The 6,168-nt window shown below is 36.8% G+C and overlaps 1 long non-coding RNA gene across 1 annotated transcript; it reads left to right on the top strand.

The window, feature by feature from the left end:
* Positions 1-2,541: 2,541 nt before the first annotated feature.
* On the top strand, positions 2,542-5,896 carry LOC134478597 (uncharacterized). Its single transcript, XR_010051348.1, has 2 exons — positions 2,542-4,282; positions 4,641-5,896. It is a non-coding gene; the product is annotated as an uncharacterized LOC134478597 (long non-coding RNA).
* The last annotated feature ends 272 nt before the right edge of the window (positions 5,897-6,168 follow it).

The raw sequence follows: 6,168 nt of genomic DNA, 5'->3' as shown, positions 1-6,168 counted from the left end.
GGTTCATGATTTCAGTCGGTGATCGGCTCCATTGTTTTAGGACAGTGGGGAGGAAGAAACGTCATGGCAGAATGGCATGGTGGAGGAAAGTTTCTTACCTCATGGCCGCCAGGGAAGGAAAAGAGCTAGAGAGTCTGTTACTGGACTTATTTTTTCTGCTGCTGTCCCCCTTGTTCTTAGAGTTTTGTGTGGCACCATTCACATTCAGGGTGGATCTGCCCCATCGCTGTGCTTTCCAAAGTGGCAAACATCTCTGCAGATAGCCTCACACATACAACCCGAAATGTGCTTTACTATTTTGTCCCATCGTCAGTCCAGTCCAGGTGAGAGTCAAGATTAATCAACAGAGTAGAAAAGCTATAGAACGGACATTCTCAAAAACAAAAGCTCTCGTGCAATAGGGACTCACTGACCCTTGAGAGTAAACATCACTATTAAAGTGACACCCTAAGTGCCAAGTGAAAGACTGATAGCTGAAGAAAGAGTAATTATAGCAAAAAAGATTTCACAGTATTATTAATATTGCCTGGGATATACAATGGAATATTAAAGAAATTGCCACTATGAATCATAAGGCATTTTTAATTAAAATATATTTTTTGAAATAAAGTCATATGGTAATTTTTCCTTGCTTTGTAGTATGAGTAATTAATTTTTCATTAATTCAAGAAAAATGTTGAATAGATTCATTATGAGGCACAGCTAGTTGTTAATATGTTTAATAATAATAATAATACTCTTTTCATAAAATACGCCAAACATTTACTTATTTAATGTTTGCAACACCCTTGTAAACTGAGCCAGACAGGGAAGCTTTTATTGTATCTCATTGACAGGTCAGGAGGGACGCAGTTAGATGACATGCATTGCTTAGAATGAATCAATCAGCGATAAATGTGCAAATCACACCTGAAATTTTAAGTTTCAAAAATAATAGCTTTTATAATCACTTGGTCTTTGTAGGAAATATAATCTATATTTTACTTTAAGGCACTATGGTCACTATGACTTATTTCCAAGACCAGGACAAAATAGCACCAAGAAGATTTGCGTGTGAAGAATTATTGGATTTCGTTTATAAGTATAAATTGCAATTGGTTACAATTTTGTCATATTTCTTAAATATCACCAAGCTTAAGATTCCTAGAGGCTGCTTCGAGGTGTACATCACATCTTGGATTTATGATCTCGGAAAATAACATAGTAGAAACTGAGTGACTTTTAAAAAACTTTTGTAGGTTGTCTATTTCTGCCTCAAAGAAGTAGGTCATGAGGATGACCAGAGACTTATCAAGGCATTTACGATTTTATTGTATTTTTAAAAAAAATGTCAGTGGAATCTCTGCTCATCCTCATTTTTTGACAGTGATGGCATGAACTGTGGCTGAGGAAAAGCTCCTGATCCACCCGTGCTTGTGTTTTAGGACTTACTCAAAGTCCGAAGCTCGAGCTTGCAAGGACACAAGGGTAGCTGTCCTGCCTGATCACAAACATCCTTATCCCTGTGGACCTCTTCCAGGAATAAAATGGTTTCCTCAAATTCTATTTGGATCTTGAAAGCTTGTAAATAGACCCAGCCTCGGCAGGTGAGGGGGCACAGTGAATGCGCGTGGCGCCATTGAACTGTAAAGTACCATGAAGAGTGTCTGAAAGTTGAAATTAACTTTTTATTAGCATGACACAGCTGTGGGCTGTTTCATCTTGTCAGCAGCAAATTTCTGGTTCTCTCCCTTGCCTTTTCATGGACTGCACATTGGTTCACCTCCAGCTATTCCTGCCGGTCTAACAGGCACTATCCTGCTCCTTGTCAGCTTTTTCTAGTCCTGCCGCTTCTTTATGTGCCTTTTTTGATGTTTCAAAAGAAGCGTGGAATGTGATAGACCTTTCATTTTCAAATGTGCTTTTACTGGCTTTGATGCTGTATCAGAGCAATAGCTTGGAAAGACTGGGTGAAGGAGAAATGGGAGACCGGCTCTCTCAAGGGCTGGCTGAATAACCTGTTATGCTATATTTTCCTATCTGTGTCAAGAATGTGGGTTAAACAATAAGTCTTCCCACTCCTAGACTTTGCGAGCCACCTGACCGGTTTGTTGCCTGAAGACTTGACAAAATACAGGCCTCCAATGATCAGACCTGCACCAAACCTGAGATGAAATAACCCTTGATCGAACAGTATAGCAGTGTATGCTTCCGTTTTTTATATCTCTTTTTGGAATAATTAGGGTAAGGAAGACTGTGCATGCGTTATTTCCTGTGTATCTTGTCTCCCTCCATTTGGCCACTTAAATTGGCATCTTGCTTTTGCCTGCATTTAAAGCCATGACCTTTCGAAACAAATAACCTGCAACAGCTGAGAAATGTGTGAATATTTGTTCTGCTATGCAGCCTTGATCTCCAGGACATCATGTTTCAAATTGCATTGGAAACAAAAGGCCTCTTTATGACATTCAGTAACCGTACATTTTGTTCTGAAAAGATTGATGAGCTTGAGATGATGATGCTATACAAGGTCATTTAAAGATTAGGATAGAGCAAAAATTATTAAAAATTCACCCTATATTGTCAATATCTTTGATTTAAAAATCATGTAATTTTTAAAAAAAAATGTAAAAGTTCAGTTGCATTTTTTTTTTTTTTTTTGTGATTTTAGCAATATGGAAGAGGAAAGTACTGAACTCTGCTTTGTGGAATCACTTCAAAGTTAATGATAGTGAAAAATTTCTCCCCTGAAGGATATTTGAACAACTGTAATCTTCTATGGTAAAACCACCAAAAAGCCAAATATACAGTTATCAGTTATAAGTAGAGGCAAAAGCAATGGGCCAAAATGCTGCAAGACCAAGAGCATTTTGACTGACATATGCATAGACTTTACTATCATTTGATTAAGTTTCCCAGATTCATTGAGTATATCTTTCACTTGAAAGTGATGGTTCATTGTTTTGCAGGAATGTAAGAGCATACATCAGAGAAGGCAAATGAAAGCACAGTTCAATTATCTAGATCATTTTATTTATTTAAATAATTGTTCTATTCTCCAGCCACCCTGAGTGAAAATTTGATAAAATAAAGGTAGGGTCTTCAAATTCTTTTACTTCTGAATGAAAATCTTCTATCGGTGTTAATTTGGTAGGTATCTGAGGTTAAAACGGTGTTGATTTTCTTACTTATACATGTTTGCAACATATAATGTTTGCGTTCCTTGTGTGTAGATTTAATTAACATAACTCTTATGAATATGCCAGCCCTAGAGACCTGGTGTGTGTGTCACTTTTCAAGGTAGAGGTGGTAAGAATTTGTAGATCTAGATTTCTCAGGGCATGGATCCCCTTACTTGGATTGATTTTTCCCTCCTAATTAAGGCTATCAAATAAAAAAAATTCTCTATACTGTTGTACTGCTATTAGGGAGATTTGTTTGCACAGAGGTTTTTGTAGCATATTTCTGTTAACTTTAAATTCTGTTTAATGTTTTAAGTACTAAATTTTACATTTATAGCACTTTATACAGAAGATATTAGAGACTCTAAAGAGTTAGGCACATACATTTTATAACTAGAGGCCTCACCATTCACCTTGTGGAGTTAGTGATACAGAATATGAAATAAAATGCCATAACTATGGAGTGGAATATCAATTGCAGATGATGTTCTCCTCTGAAATATATGGAGACAATTATGCTTTGGGGCTTTTGGTTCAGACTATTCTATGTTTAATAAGTGAACTAGTCTGTTTTCCCCAAATGCTTTTGGAATTCTCTTTAAGGAAAAACATGAAATTAAGGTATAAGAGGTGTAAGGACCCTGGATGAAACCCAGAGGTCAAATATTTAAAACTGAATATTTGATAATTTAAAAATAGTTCAATAAATTCCATTTATAATGCACCCCCTGAGATGTGGCTTATTCCATGTATTTGAATATTTCAGATTATTTCCTGAGCAGGGACATTGGCTTTCAGTTCGAAGGGTGAATATGCATTTGAGTCATGCTGTGACTTTGAAGAATGTACCTCATATTTTCAGGGCTTCCTTTATATATTTTTAGAACTTTAGAAAGATGGTAATATGCATATTATGCTGATGACTTGAACAATATTCAGAACACAAAGCACAATGTTAAATCTTCTACCTCTGCTCTTCTCTCCTATGTTATTTCCTAGAGGTACCTCGCATCTCTTTCCTGTGAACTCATATGCACTCCCATGCATGGCCCTGTGTGCATACTTGTGTGAGACTTGAGAAGTCTCACAATCTTCCACTGTAAGCTGCATACCCAGGGAAGGTAATGGTGTAGCTTTTGACCTGGGAGAGCAAATGGTGTGGATTCTTGCTGGGTCTGGTGGTGTGAGGGCCATGACCTAGAACAGAAGGAGATGAGCGTTCCAGATCAAGCCTTGAGGCAGAGAGAGAAAGAGACAGAGACAGAGATAGAGAGAGAGAGACAGAGGCAGAGACAGAGAGAGAGACAGAGAGAGAGAGAGACAGAGGCAGAGACAGGATAGAGAGAGACAGAGGCAGAGACAGAGAGAGAGAGAGAGACAGACAGAGGCTGACAGAGATAGCAACAGAGACAGAGAGAGAGACAGAGAGAGAGACACAAAGAGAGAATTCTTTCTTCTTCTACCTTTTTTTCTTTTCAGGTCCTCAACAGATCGGATGATGTCAGCAACACTGAAGACAGCAATTCTATCTATTCAGTCTGCAGATTCAAAGCAAATTTCTTCTGGAAACATTCTCACAGATTACCCCAAAATAATGGTTATATAGCTACCTAAGCATTCTGTGACCCAACCAAGCTGGCATACACAATTGTACCTCAAAATGGATATTTTAAAAATATTTTTTATTTATTATTTTGCTCTCTAAAAATGATATGCAGTAGTTTGGGCACTGAGAATATATGAGGATATTTCTGCTTTTTGGCTTGCTTGAGGAGGCCTTTTACATTCTAAAAGTATAAAAGTGTCCCACTATATTTTCTTCTAGCACATGCACATACAAATTTAGTTCTTTAATCCAGCTGTAGTTTGTACATGTTGTACATGTACAAGTTGTAATCCTACTTGAGAGATTAGGATCTAAATTTAGTTTTTCCTATTGTTGACTTTGTTCAATTACGCTACTTATGCCATTTATTGAACAATCTATTTCCCTTTTTAGTTTAAAAAAGCAACTTGTATAAATTTTATGGTTAAAATTTCCAAGTATGTGTAGCATGCTTCCGAACTGTGGTAGGCTTGGTTTTAAACTCTGGTGATACTGATTTGTCTTTATTGGTACTTTAGTATGTTTCGTCATCTGAGAAAATAGCATGTAAATGTTCAGTTAACTTAGATTTTTTCCAAATTTAATTCTTACTTCATATCTAAATTCTTAAAATACTACTTTTTTCAATATGATACAGTTTTCTAGCTTTCCAAACATGAATTTCAGCTTTATTTAACTGTCACCAGCACTCGAAACTCTTTCATATTTTCCTACTTGTTAAGATGGTATTTCTGGGCATAAGTTGCTTCTTTTTTTCCCTCTGGCAAACTCTTTTATTGATGAGGACATTAATTAATTATTGTGTAGGTGGTAAGTTACAGAAAGGAACACTTTTAATAAAATAGTTTCCTTATTTTGCATTTTTAGGCTCACTTCATTTTTTTTTTGCCAGTCATATAGTGTGATGTGGTATTAGTGTGAAATGTGTATAGTGTTATGTGATAATTTATTTACCTGTTCTCTTCTTTCATTATTATGATTGTTTCTTTCTTTATTTAAAAGATAGTATTGGTATAAACATCACTATGCACACATCTTTTGTGCACTTAAGAATTTGGGAATGATTCCTAGGTCAAGGAAACACATGTATTACATTAAGAACAACTATTAAATATGAGCTGGCAAAGATTTCTTTTTGCCTTTCTCGCTTATTTCATAAATTCACTTCCAAAGTAACAGTGAGGGTGCATACAGGAATGCGAGTGAATTCCTCGGTGAAGCTCTGGGTGATGACATGTGGAATGTGACCTGCAATAGATAACCCTGGACACACAGTGCAGGGTTGGAAGCTGACTTGGCAGAAGTAAGTGAGGATTGCTGAGGTAGGATGGTGTCATCCAGAAAGAATGGTGACAGGGAGAAAGCTGAGACCTGGGAAGCCCCTGGAGTTCCAGGGAGAAC

Source organism: Cavia porcellus, unplaced genomic scaffold (assembly GCF_034190915.1).
Source record: "Cavia porcellus strain 051 isolate PalLab524CR breed Dunkin Hartley unplaced genomic scaffold, mCavPor4.1 scaffold_14, whole genome shotgun sequence".
In the NCBI taxonomy this organism is placed as follows: domain Eukaryota; kingdom Metazoa; phylum Chordata; class Mammalia; order Rodentia; family Caviidae; genus Cavia; species Cavia porcellus.
The sequence above is the reverse complement of the archived record's forward strand: the minus strand, read 5'-3'. Positions and strand labels throughout refer to the sequence as shown.